Source organism: Labeo rohita, chromosome 8 (assembly GCF_022985175.1).
Source record: "Labeo rohita strain BAU-BD-2019 chromosome 8, IGBB_LRoh.1.0, whole genome shotgun sequence".
Taxonomy (NCBI): Eukaryota; Metazoa; Chordata; class Actinopteri; order Cypriniformes; family Cyprinidae; genus Labeo; species Labeo rohita.
Window position 1 is genome coordinate 37,313,381 of NC_066876.1, and position 14,500 is coordinate 37,327,880.

A 14,500-nucleotide genomic window follows, 5' to 3' on the forward strand; every position below is an offset into this window, starting at 1 on the left:
GACATTTAATAGGAGACGGAGTGTGAAAAAGTGCTGTAATTACAGCAATGTTTTATTTTTACTCGTTCATTTTATTTAGTATTAAATATCAATTATTTAAAAACAGCAATATGAACACTGAAACTGTGATTCATAAGTTTAATATTTAATGGAACCACAGATCCAAAATCACAGTATTTATTTTTTAAATTTTATTATTATTATACACTACTGGTCAAAAGTTTTTGAACAGTAACATTTTTAATGTTTTTAAAGAAATCGCTTCTGCTCACCAAGCCTGCGTTTATTTGATTCAAAGTACAGCAAAAACAGTAAAAGTCTGAAATATTTTTACTATTTAAAATAACTGTTTTGTATTTGAATATATTTTAAAATGTAATTTATTCCTGTGATTTCAAAGCTGAATTTTTAGCATCATTACTCCAGTCACACGATCCTTCAGAAATGATCCTTTTAATATTCTGATTTGCACTCAAAAGACATTTATTATTATTATTATTATTATGTTGAAAACATTTTTTTCAGGTTTCTTTAATGAATAGAAAGTTCAGAAGAACAGCATTTATCTGAAATAGAAGTCTTTTGTAACATTATAAATGTCTTTATCATCACTTTTGATCAATTTAAAGCGTCCTTGCTAAATAAAAGTGTTAATATATTATTGTATTATTAAAAATAATAATAATACTAATAAAAAATACTGACTCTGATACTGAAAAAACTCATGCTTTTAAACGGAATAGTGTATAATGTTACAAAAGCTTTTTATTCCAGATAACTGCTGAAAAAATATTTATAATAATAATTATAAATGTTTGTTGAGCAGCAAATCAGCATATTTTCATGATTTCTGAAGGATCATGTGACACTGAAGACTGGAGTAATGATGCTGAAAATTCAGCTTTGATCACAGAAATAAATTACATTATAAAATATATTCAAATAGAAATCAGTTATTTTAATTAGTAAAAATATTTCACAATATTACTGCTTTTGCTGGGTGTTATTTTGGACCAACTAAATGCAGACTTGGTGAGCCAAAGTGACTTCTTTAAAAAACATTAAAAATCTTACTATATAAACACTTTTGACTGGTAGTGTGCATTTTAAACACAGCAATATAAAGAGTTAAAAGAAACTGAGGTTATTTATTTTAATGCAATCCAATTAAATGTAAGCTAAACATCTTCAGTGTAAAGACATGGAGATGAATTTAAATAAAAATAAAAAACTGTCAGTAAATTTACTGTAGCGAAAGTATATTTACCTGATAAATATTAATTATTCAGTTGTTGCTTGGTAACTCTCCTAGAGCGTCTTGTTAAGTAATCTCATTAAATATTCCGTCCGGGCTCCCTTTCAGCCAATCAGTTCGACCTCCCGCGCGGGCGTCGTGTTACGTAATTAATATTCATAAGCCGAGCCTTTAAGACTCACCCGTACGCGTGCGTTTGGATCGGTCCGCTGGAGTGCGCTGAGTTCAGAGCGAAAAACTGCGCTGAAAAGTCACCGGGTCTGAATGGCTCAGCGTTGGACTACCGGTTTAACAGTCAAACGCGACAATTTATCCGTTGTAACTTCATCAGTGGAGTTATTTCAGTACTGACAGCTGCTTTTTCCACCTCGAATTTGAGCGATGCAGTTGCCGGCTTTACCTGCTCTGATAAGGATAACAAACAGACTGATGCACGAGAGACTGTAAACAGACTGACTTCCCTTTAAACCCAAACAGAGCAGCAGATCACGACTAAACATTTAATGCCACAGGTAAGATTTCTAATATAACACCTCTAAAACAAGCCTGAAATAAACAAACGAACATGTATCATGTTATTACCACATTTCATGACGTTTTATCATTGCTACTTTCATAATAGCAGCTTGTTGTGATTTTTGTTTTGTGTAATGTATAATGTGGTGTTGTTAAACATCTTATGAGAGGAGTGTTATATTGGCAGCATTGTTGTATTTTGCATTTTCAGTGATTATTGCAACCTCTTCTCATGTGAATAATCACATTTTGCATAGATATGTGATCGATATGTTGCAAAGTTTGATGACAGTCCCATGTTTGCATGAGTATGAGCTCCGGATACATCTGTAGAAAACCATTAGGATGCCAAACTTCTGAAAACGCAGCCCTTCGGGGAGGAGGATGTGATGACAGGATTATTATTTAATTTATTAGGCGCTCGGGTCCGGCGTGTTGTGTCTGTTGGACTGGTTGGAGTGGTTGGCCAGCACTAACAAGACCTTAAGGGACTTGGACTTCACACTGACCATTTTGAGCGCTAGCACGCGAGCATTTGCTCACCGTTTCCAAAGTGGTGATTTTCACACAGAAAGCCTTTGTGTGGTTTGGTATGAGGTGAACCTCCTTGAAGATTTATCTTAGATCTGTTAGACTTTAGACTGCCAACTTTTCTAAAGATTGATCAGCAGGCGTTACCTTATCAATAGGTTTATTTGTAGCTGTCTTCTTTTTTATGCAACAATATTGATTTCTGCACTGAGCAGCTGTCATTGCAGTCGTATATTGTTTAATCATCTGCGTTTTGGCTGTAGGTGATCTAAGCTGTAAGAAACACGTATTCTACCTCTTTGAAGCTGTCTGTATATAAGCCGTCACTCCAGGCAAAAATCTGCCAGTGAAGTCTGAGTTGACTTGCCTGGAGTGTCACTTGAAGAAGTTTATTGTTGCTTTGTGCTGAAGGAGATTATTGAAGTGTTTGTAGAGCTACCTAGAAACCAGCCTCCGTCACACACACACACACTCGAGCACGCTGATAACCTCTTGAGACCAGGAATAGTCTGTTCATTAAAAACAAGACCTAAACAAAACCTTGATTTAATGCAAGTCTTTATAATCAATCAGGTTAATGAATAGATATAAATTAACTTTTCTTCACGTCGGAGCAAGGTTAAATTTAACTTCCCGTTGACTTCCTCACTTTAAGCAAATGTTGTTCTGCTGAATCTGTGATGTGTTTTAATGTGTCTTGTATCCAAAAATAAGCTACAAACCCATGTTGATAAAACTAAACTAAATATACTAAAACATAAACTAATGATGCCACCACTGGATTACTTTTATTCATTTGTTATTATTAGTTTTATTTATTAGTATTATTTGCAAAGGCAAGCATCACAATTATGATTTCTTCACTTAGAGTTAGTGATCTAAATCAGTGATTTGACTGAAATATTTTTGAGTGAATATAATTTGTAGGTATCTTGTATGTAAATATATACTAAATATATATGTATACAAAGAAAAATAAATACAGATAATTTAATATAAATATTATAACACAGTTTAGATGTAATAAAATAAATATAGTAAATTATAAAACAATTCTAAATACTAAACAAAGTATTTAAAATAGTTTGAGTAATAGTTATATTTTTATTTTAAAAATAGGGTTTAAATATGTATAAAAACAAAAATAATCTAAAATAAGTAATATAAAATACTTTATATATAATAAAATACAAATGAAAATAAATAAATAAATTATATATATATATATATATATATATATATATATGTGTGTGTGTGTGTGTAATAAAAAATAATAAATTATAAACAAACAAATATAAATATGAAATAAAATATTTTACAAATTTGGGCAGTAGATATATTTTTTTTTATGTAAAACATGGTTTATATATTAATAATAATAAAACAATAGTAATGTGATAAAAATCATATAATATAAATAATATATATATAAAAATATTGAAATGATATAGTATTATACACACACACACACACACACACACATATATATATATATATATATATATATATAAACGTTTTTTTAATTAAATGCTTTGATATATATAATAAAAAATCATGAATACTAAAAAAGTAATAAAATATTGAATATAATTTGGACAGTAATTCTATTTTTATATTTAAAATCTGGCTTATATATGTATACAAATAAAAAATAATATAATACAAACAATAAAAAGTTTATATATAATAAAATAAATAATAAAATATTATTTATATATATAAATTATTTATATATATATAAATGTTATATATATATATATATGTATATGTATATACACACAAAAAATGTTTGAAAATATGGTTTATGTATGTATACAAATAATATAAATAATATATAAAAGTTATATATGTGTGTGTGTGTGTGAAAATAAATGATACAAATATAAAAATCTATCTATCTATAGATAATTATCTGTTATTAATTATTATATTAATAATTATATTTAATAAGTATGTATGTTATTATAATATTATAATATTGATACTACCCATGCTTACATGTATGTAGTTGTTGTTGATGCTCAGTTGGCTTCAGTGCCATCGTCATGTTCAGCTGAGCTTGCCATCAGCACATGTGTGTCAGACACAGCTGTGTGAGCCCCACCTCTGTCAGGTTTATGGGTCACTGTCACTATCTGGATGCCAAGACAACAGTGCTGGACTCTGGCTTCATGCCTGCCATAATCAGCTGCTCACCGGATCGCCAGCAAATGTGATAAACGGGAGTGACGCTGCTGATGGGTGTGAGTCCAGTGACCACATGTGAGACAACTGACTGATTTAATGACACGCTCTCGTGTTCACGCTGTGGTTCCGCCCCGACTAGTTGCTGAAGAAGTTATGTGATTCACAGGCTGCTTTTGGAGTTTTTATGTTCTTGTGCTGTATTTAGTAATGCTGTTTGTATGTTCGCAAGTGTATGTTAACATAAAGTTCAAGTCAATTGTAAAAAACTGTAAAATTGTGAAATATTTTTACAATTTAAAATAACTGTTTTCTGTTTGAATACATTTAAAATGTAATTTATTTCAGTGATTTCAAAGCTGAATTTTCAGCATCATTACTCCAGTCTTCAGTGTCACATGATCCTTCAGAAATCATTCTAATATGCTGATTTTCTGCTCAACAGACATGCATTATTATTATTATTTTTGTGAAAACCATGAGAATTGTTTTAGGATTCTTTGATGAATATTTAAAAAACTTAAAAATCTTACTGACCCCAAACTTTTGAGCACAGACCTTAAAGGAAGCAAAGCAAATGAAATTTTAGGCAGACACCAGGAAACCAGGAAACTGTTTAATGTGATCTCATTGTGATGCCATGTGGGACATTCCCAAAGATGCCACATTAGTGTACCGTATCACTTATTATGTGCATATATTGCTGGAATGCCAGTACGTGACAGAACCGTTGACTTCACTCTAAAAAATGCTGAACTTGTGATTCATTACTTACATTTATGATCATAGGTTAAAGCACTATGTGATCTATTTTTGACTCACATATTTGCTTGTCAGTCTTCATCATCAATAAGTCATGCAGTTGCTTCGTCTCGTGAGTATTTAGATATGAAGTATGCAATTTGTTTTTACAGTTAATGACTGTTTCCAAATAGGTTTCCCGAATACTCTACTCATCCACTATTAGTTACCCTGAACTACACTCCCAGTCAAAACTCTTTGAACAGTAAGATTTTTTATGTTTTTATAAAGAAGCCTTTTCTGCTCACCAAGCCTGCATTTATTTGATCCAAAGTACAAAGAATAAAATATTGAAATATTTTTACTATTTAAAATCACTGTTTTCTATTTGAATATATTTTAAAATGTAATTAATTTTTGTGAATTCAAAGCTGATTTTTTAGGATCATTACTCCAGTCACATGATCCTTCAGAAATCATTCCAGTATTCTGATTTCCTGCTCAAAAAATATTTATATATATATAGATAGATAGATAGATAGATAGATAGATAGATAGATAGATAGATATTTTGTTCAGGTTTCTTTGATGAATAGAAAGTTCAGAAGAACAGCATTTATCTGAAATAAAAATCTTTTGTAACATTATACATTTCTTTATCGTCACTTTTGTTCAATTTAAATATAAATTTATATTCTATTCTATTTATTCTATTCATCAAAGAATCCTGAAAAAAATTACTCAACTGTTTTAAATATTGGTTATAATTACTAAAAACAATTCTTGAACAACAAATCAGCATATTAGAATGATTTCTGAAGGATCATGTGACACTGAAGACCGGAGTAATGATGCTGAAAATTCAGCTTTGATCACAGAAATAAATTAGATTTTAAAATCTATTGAAATAGAAAGCAGTTATTTTAAATTGTAAAAATGTTTTAAAATTTTACTGTTTTTGCTGTACTTTGGATCATATAAATACAGGCTTGGTGAGCAGAAGAGACTTCTTTATAAAATCATAAAAAATCATACTGTTCAAAAACCGTTGACTAGTAGTGTAAATCAGCCAATAGATAAATTACTTATACTTGCTGCTGCACATTGAGCTGGCATGTTAAGTATTTAACCTTAAAACATCACCGTGCAGTCATAATTAGCTGTGTTTCTGTCACTAGCACTTCCGGACAGGGCGGTTTCCACCTTTGCGCCCATTCAGCACCTCAATTAAAGCACGTTTTCTCGGTGTGGTTTTGTGTTTGGCGGGTGGAGTGACTTTTAGCAATGGGGTGTATATGCACAGCACACAAAAGTGCTGACGCCAATAGTCCAGCCCAACCCAGAATGATCTCAGAGTGCACTATTAACCGCATGGCTCTTTGACTCACCACCATCACAGCCAGAATCTTTTTGCGGCCAAATCGAGAGCCTCAGATGTTTATAAAGTAGAGTGTGAACTTGTCATGAGCTGTCAGAAGTGGAGCGTTGATCTGAAAGAGGATGAGATCACCTTCAAACACACAATCACATTCATGCAAACACACACAGACACACAAACATACAAAATCCTTCCCATTGGCTTTGAATATTCAAATGAGGCTCCGATTTGCATCCGGATGATTCCAGCTGCTTGAATGAGCCCAGTCTCTTTAAAGGCCGTGTGCTGCGTGTTTCTCTTTGAGGTCTAATCCGCTCATAATTATCTCGTGTTTTCAATGCTCTTTCATTTTTCTCCTTCTGGATATATCTTCTCACTTTGTGTTTCTAATTTTGAATATTGCAAATAATTGTGTTATTTAATATTTTAATGAACCTTAGCAAAGGATGCGTGCCACTAATATTAGTGCTTATGCTCAGGTGATTTGGTTGCATCACTAACCCCAAATTTAGGGGATTAGACCCTATATTTGGGGTTAATCCCATACACTAATATTGAAAGTGGCACCTGAGCTGTTGCAGAGATTTTTGAAACCTAGAAACCACTCAAAACACCTTAGCAGCTAGACAGCAACACGCTCGAAACCTTTACGAATCAGTGTCATTTTATTATTATATTATTTTATTATATGATTATCATTATTATTATTATTATTTTATATTTTATTATTTATATTTCTTAAATAATTTTTAATGGATTTTTTATTGCTCATTTTATAATGTTTGGTCATTTTGTTATGTATGTGTTTTTTTTTTTAAATATGACAGTGTAGTTGTAATTTCATTTATTTTTATTTTATTACGTTTGGGAGTTTTGTTATGTTATTTTGTTTATATTATGTTGTTTTTTTAATATCACAATGTAGTTGTAAGTTTTTTTTCCCCAAATTTCATTACATTTGGGAGTTTTCTTATTTTGTTATGCGTTTTTTTTTTTTTTTTAATCACAATGTAGTTGTAACGTTAATTTTTTTTTAAAATATGTGTTTTTTAATATTGTAGTGTAGTTCTAGTTTTATTTATTTTTATTTTATTTTATTGGAATTTTAGTTTTTTTTTTATTTTGTTTGGGAGTTTTGTTATTTTATATTTTTTTTTATATATTTATTACATTTGGGATTTTTATGCTATTTTGTTATGTTTTTTTATATCACAGTGTAGTTGTAATTTCAGTTTTTTTCATTTTATTATGCTTCAGAGTTTTATGTTATTTTGTTATGTGTTTTTAATATCGCAATATAGTTGTAATTTTATTTATTTAATTTTAATTTTATAGTTCTACTTTGATTTATTTATTTATTGTTTATTTTATTATATTGAAATTTTAGTTTTTTTAATTTTGTTTGGGAGTTTTGTTATTTTATGTTTTTTTTATATCACATTGTAATTGTGTATATATTATATATATATATATATATACTTTTTTTGTAAATGTATTACTTTTGGGAGTTTTATGTTGTTTTGTTATGTTTTTTATATCATAATGTAGTTGTAATTTCAGTTTTTTAAATTTTATTATGTTTAGAGTTTTATGTCATTTTGTTATGTGTTTTTAATATCCCAATATAGTTGTAATTTTATTTATTTATTTAAAAAAAAAATTATGTTGTTTTGCCTTTTTGGAATTGAATTACATTTTGGGGTTTTATGTTATTTTGTTATGTGTTTTCTTTTACAATGTAGGTGTAATTCTAGGTTTTTTAAAAGGTTTTGTCATGCTATTTTATGTGTTTTTAAATTTCACAATGTAGTTGTATATTATGTATTTAGAGTTAAGTTTTAAATGTAATTTTAATTTTATTATTATTATTGTTATTTTTTAAATATTATTTTAAAATATCATTTAAAAAAGATTTTTGAACTTATTTCAATTTTAGTTTCTAAAACCAGTAATTCAACCAAAAATAAATCTTTAAAAATGTTAGACATTGTGTTTTCTGAGTTTTACTTGTTGCTGAAGTAGTTGTCATTATTTTTAACGTGCTCTGCTCTACCTGCATTGATTCATTGCTCAAATTTTCGCTCCCGAGTTCAAAGACTTCAAAGAAAGCTGTAAATTTTCTCCGGGCATCAGGAGCCCATAAAAAATGTTGCCGCACACACAGTGCTCTGATTTCGAGCAGCCTTTGCATTCGAAATCACTCTTATGAAAGCCTGAATTAGACTATTGATGCTTGGGATAGATTCCTCAATCCCTGTGTGGTCTTTATGTGCTGCAGCAGTGCAGTGCTTACCGTCGGTGCCAGATTCGAGCCTCTGAAGGCCGTCTGCTTTATGCTGTTATCTAGAATGCTTATTCAGTAAGATGCCTTGGCTGTGAAACAAATTTCAGAGGCAGGGCTTTTGTTGTAGAAACCTCCCGAAATATGGTTTTCGTGCTGTCCAGCGGTGGACGGATGTTGTAGACGCCCTCAGATGAATGTTTGTGCAACATGTGTCTTCCAGATGTACAGGTAGTTGTTGCGGTCCGTCCCCCATGGGACCGCATTTCCTACCCATCATCTGACTTGAAAGAGTTTTATGTGCATAGAGGTCTTTGGATGTGAGATAAAAGCATCACTTATCATCCGTGGCCTAACAAAAGCACTATGATTAGGTTTTCATGTGGGGGACGTAATTGTTACGGTGCACTTGTTGTTTGTTGTCTTTTACGAGCATGCTGGAGAAACGTGTTCAGCGCTTTGTGAAGCCAAGATACCAGTGTACGTTTTTATTTAGGCAACCAGCATGAATCACTGTTAGTAGATGACTAAAGGATCCTCTGCAGTGAATGGGTGCCGTCAGAATGAGAGGCCAAACAGCCGATAAAAACATCACAAGTAATCCACACCACTCCAGTCCATCAGTTCACATCTTATGAAGTTTAAAGCTGTGTGTTTGTAAGAAAGCGATGTTAAAAACACCTTAATGATGCATTTGTTTCTTACAAACATGCAGCTTTTCACTTTATAAGATGTTAATTCATGAACTGGAGTGGTGTGGATTACTTGTGGATTATTGTGATGTTTTTATCAGCTGTTTGGACTCTCATTCTGACGGCACCCATTCACTCATGCAGTGCTACATTTCTCCAAATCTGTTTCTGAATGACCCATGTTTCTTGCTTAGTTTCCACTGATGCTCTGATTTGAATGAGGACATTTGCTGGCTTTGCAAACAGAAAGAAATTCATCGTTGCATGTTTAAACTGCGCTATGATGAAAGCAGCATCGTGACCGAACGTGACCTTTGAGCATGAATGCGTCTGGTCGTGATTGTGCCAGCACAATGAGTGCTTTGGCTCTCTTCGCACTAAATTTGGACACCGTGTTTACCCTCACACCTGTTCTGTGTGTCCAACAAGCTTCGTTTTTCATGTTTGTTTATGTCGATAAACATGCAGAGGGACTGAGTGCATCATCTGGAAAGCATTGCGCTCTGTTTTAACTACATATTTGTGTGCACATCGCATAAACATCTTTTATAAAGAGCATACGCATACACTATAAATCCTAAATGTGACGAAAGCATCTGACAGAATGATTTAGAGCGGCATAACAGATCCAAAAATAAAATTTGATACACATGCACATGCAAAAACTGTGTAACTACAGCAAATTTACAGTTAATTTGTGGAAAGATATGTAGCCAAGCAGTTGTTTACTAGAACACAATGCATTAAGAGCCCGAATTTGAAGATCACGGTAAATTTAACTGTGACAATGTAAATGTTTTCTGTAGCTTCTGAAGGGCAGTACTAAATGGAAAAACATATGATATTTAGGCAAAATTAGAAAAATGTACACATCTTTAAAAATCAAATGTTTTCACCCCCGGCTCTTAATGCATCGTGTTTCCTTCTGGAGCATCAGTGAGTGTTTGAATCTTCTGTAATAGTTGCATATGAGTCTCTCAGTTGTCCTCAGTGTGAAAAGATGGATCTCAAAATCATACAGTCATTGTTGGAAAGGGTTCAAATACACAAACATGCTGAAAAAACAAAGAATTTGTGGGATCTGAAGGATTTTCCTGAAGAACAGCAGCAGTTTAACTGTTCAGGACAAACAAGGGACTCATGAACAACTATCACTAAACAAACAAACACAGCTGTGGATCATTCAGGAACAACACAGTGTTAAGAATCTAACCGGGATCATTTTTGTAAATGTAATTATTATTTTCTCTTGTGGACTATATGTAAACATCTTTTATGTGAAATATCTTATTCAGGTCAGTACTAAAAATATAAAAAATAGCATGCATTTTGTATGATCCCTCTTATTTTGGTAAAATAATTAACATTTTGCAGATTCTGCAAGGTGTGTGTAAACTTTTAACCTCAACTGTACTACCATTACAATTTTTTTTTTTTAAAGAAGTCTCTTATGCACAACAAAACTGCATTTATTTGATCAAAAATACAGTAAAAATGTGAAAAAATATTTTAAATTAAAATAACTGACTTCCATGTGAATATATTTTAAAATGTGATTTATTCCTGTGATGCAATACTGAATTTTCAGCATCATTACTCCAGTCTTCAGTGTCACATGATCCTTCAGAAATCATCTGTTCAAGAGGATTCTTTGATGAATAGAAAGAGCATTTAATTGAAATAGAAATCATTTGTATTATCACAAATGTCTTTACTCTCACTTTTGATCAGTTGAATGCATCCTTGCTGAATAAAAGTACTAAATCAAAACCTTTACGTATTATGAAATCAGCACCCAGGAGGAGTTTTGCAGTGTCCGGCTGCAGATGGTTTGGATCAGCAAAAAATATAGTCTCAGCTCCTCAAAATATCATCACCTTCAGTAACTCAGCAGTATCTTTGCATCATTCCTAGTTTTTCATCTGTGGTCTTTGCTTTAGGTTCAGATTAGGATTGTGAAATAGGGGGGAGCTAGTTCATATGTTGGGACCATCTGCTGTCTGCAGCCGTCCTGACTCCTCTCAGCCGGAGCTGTTGTTGCTGCCAGTCAGAGGAAATGTGCCCCCGCCCAGCAGATTTTTTAAAAGCGGTGAGAAAGAGAAGGATATGAGATATCATTAAGTTACTGGTGTGCTGAAAAGCAATAAGCATCAAGGTGTGAACTAACTAGTGTTTCCTTTCGGGACCCTCGGGAGACCCCTTGGACTGGTTTCGTGACCAGCTGTAGCCGCATGGTGCGTGATGTCACCGTTGCAGTAAGCATTCAACGGCCCGTGTTTCCTTTACGAACTGTGCCAAAAGTTCAACATGACCGAAAGGTTCGTCGGCGTCACCTGACCTGTGCGAGGCCAGGACCTGATTCATGCATGAGTTAAACTGAAACCAATGGCCTCACGAGACTCGGAAGTTGGGTTGCTTTCTTTTCATTGTGTTTTGATGTTCACCGTGAAGAAAACTCCCAGTCTCTTGAGACGAAATTTAGTCACTGGTACTATGAATTTGGTTTTGGAGAGACTTGCTGGCTGTTAAACATAGAAACATGCGGTCAGGCCAAAGTGGCGAGAGTTTACTACATACCACATAAAACCAAAGAGAAAACCTGATCCTGAGTCTCTGCAGTGGTAATTTGTGCACCAGATCAAATCAGTAGAGAACAAAGTGGAATTTGATTGGTTCAGTACTGTTAAAGTGAAGTGTGAAAAACATTGTCAACCAATTAGAAATGTAAAAAGCTTGAGTAGATAAACAGAACATTATTTTCCAATGGACTGGATGCTAAGATGGTTCTTGTAATCATCTCTAGAGTTATCGTTCTTAGTGTGAACATGCCTTAAAGAAGTCCACTTCCAGAACAACAATGCAGATAATTTACTCACCCCTTGTCATCCAAGATGTTCATGTCTTTCTGTCTTAAAGAAATTATGTTTTTGAGGAAAACATTTCAGGATTTTTCTCCATATAATGGACTTCATTGGTGCCCGATTTTGAACTTCCAAAATGTAGTTTAAATGCAGCTTCAAAGGCTCTAAACGATCCCAGCCGAGGAAGAAGGGTCTTATCTAGTAAAACGATCGCTCATTTTTTTCTGAAAATTAAAATTTGTTTACTTTTTAAGCACAAAAGCTGGTGTAGCACAGGCTCTGGGATGTGCGATCACGACGCTACGTACTATTGAATCAGGTCGAAAGGTCACGTGGAACTACAGACCCAGTGTTTACAAAGCGAACGTGCAAAGACTAAGAAAGTGCAAGTAAGTCAAACGCTGTTTACAAACAAAAAGCTACGACGATGTCGGACGATTCTGAAGTTGTAGGAGAAAATAAGATGGAGTTTTTCACCATACTCAGTACACAGACGATCAACTTAGACGTGATTCGTAGTAGTGATGGGAAGTTCGGATCATTTTACTGACTCGGATCTTTGAGTCTCGTTCAGCAAAATGAACAAATCTTTTTTCAAATCATTTCGTTCACTTTAGCAAAATATAATTAAAATGTTACGTGTTACTTCCCTAACACATCTACTGCTTACACAAACGTTGATCACACTACAAACAAGACAAAACTATAATGCTATAAGAAACAGAAAATATTCAACCATTGTTTGCCTGGGTCTTTAGTCTGTGATTAGCTCACCTCGCCTCTTATCTGACAAGTTTTCGGGTTTGAGTCGTTCGTTCATCACGTGACGCCCCATAAGATGAACGAACCACTCGAAAAACACAAAGACTCAAAACAGGTGAACTAATTCCAGTACAGAACCTAATAGGATGTTGCACATGCGCGACTGAACGAATCACTCCCCGAGACGACTCGCTCTTCCAGAGTCACATTGAAGATTCGTTCAAAATAAAAGAATTGTTCAAGAACGACCCATCACTAATTCGTAGCATCGTGGACGCACATCCCAGAGCCTGTGCTACACCAGCTTTTGTGCTTAAAAAGTATACACGTTTTTATTTTCCGAAAAAATTGAGCAATCGTTTCGCTAGATAAGACCCTTCTTCCTCGGCTGGGATCATTTAGAGCCTTTTGAAGCTGCATTTAAACTACATTTTGGAAGTTCAAATTTGGGGCACCAATGAAGTCCATTATATGGAGAAAAATCCTGAAATACTTTCCTCAAAAACCATAATTTCTTTAAGACAGAAAGACATGAACATTTTGCATGACAAGGGGGTGAGTAAGTTATTTGTGAATTGTTGTTCAGGCAGTGGACTTCTCCTTTAAGTAAGAAAACAGAAGATGTTCTTGAAACTTGTTTAAAACCAATCATTATTTTTGCAGTACCATTTGTTGCCAAATCGCAGAAATCACACACTTCACCTTTAATTTGTATGTTGAATGACATCCCCTTTTATTTAAAGGGCATCAATTATGCAGCTCTCAGGAGTAAAATAACATGCTTGGTTTACCAAATTTCCTGTCTTCCTCAAAAGAGAAATGACTGTTTTGAACATTTTGGATCTTGGGAAATGGTGTCTTCATGGAAAACCTCAAAATTTTTAGGATTGTGTGTTTGATTATGCCCCTTTCAGTTTTGTTTATTGTTGGTTTGTTTTTATTTCATCAAAGCTTGGTGTGTTTTCATGAGCAATAGACAACATTAAAGGGATAGTTCACCCAAAAATGACAAATCTGTCATCATTTACTCACCCTCATGTTGTTCCAAACCTATATGTGTTTCTTTCTTTTGTTCAGCACAAAAGATGTTTTGAAGAATGTTTATAACTTGTATAGTATTTTTCCCTCGCTGTGGAAGTCAATGGCCATCAACTACTGATTAGTGTAAAAGCGTTTAAAAATGTAAAAAGTAATTGCGACTTTTTATATCAGAATTCAGACTTTTTTTTCTCAGAATTGCAAGTTTATTAAGAAATTAAGGCAGAATTCTGAGAGAAAATTTCACAACTCTTTTTCTCT

General features: G+C 33.1%; 1 protein-coding gene across 3 annotated transcripts in view; it reads left to right on the forward strand.

Annotated features, from left to right (window-relative positions):
* Window positions 1-1,467: 1,467 nt before the first annotated feature.
* The window catches only part of ccdc120a (coiled-coil domain containing 120a), a 44,081-nt gene continuing 31,048 nt past the window's right edge, over window positions 1,468-14,500 (forward strand). For all 3 annotated transcript variants that reach the window (XM_051117030.1, XM_051117028.1, XM_051117029.1), the window contains exon 1: window positions 1,468-1,767. The gene's annotated coding sequence lies outside the window, so the exon portion shown is untranslated. The remainder of the gene's footprint in view (window positions 1,768-14,500) is intronic.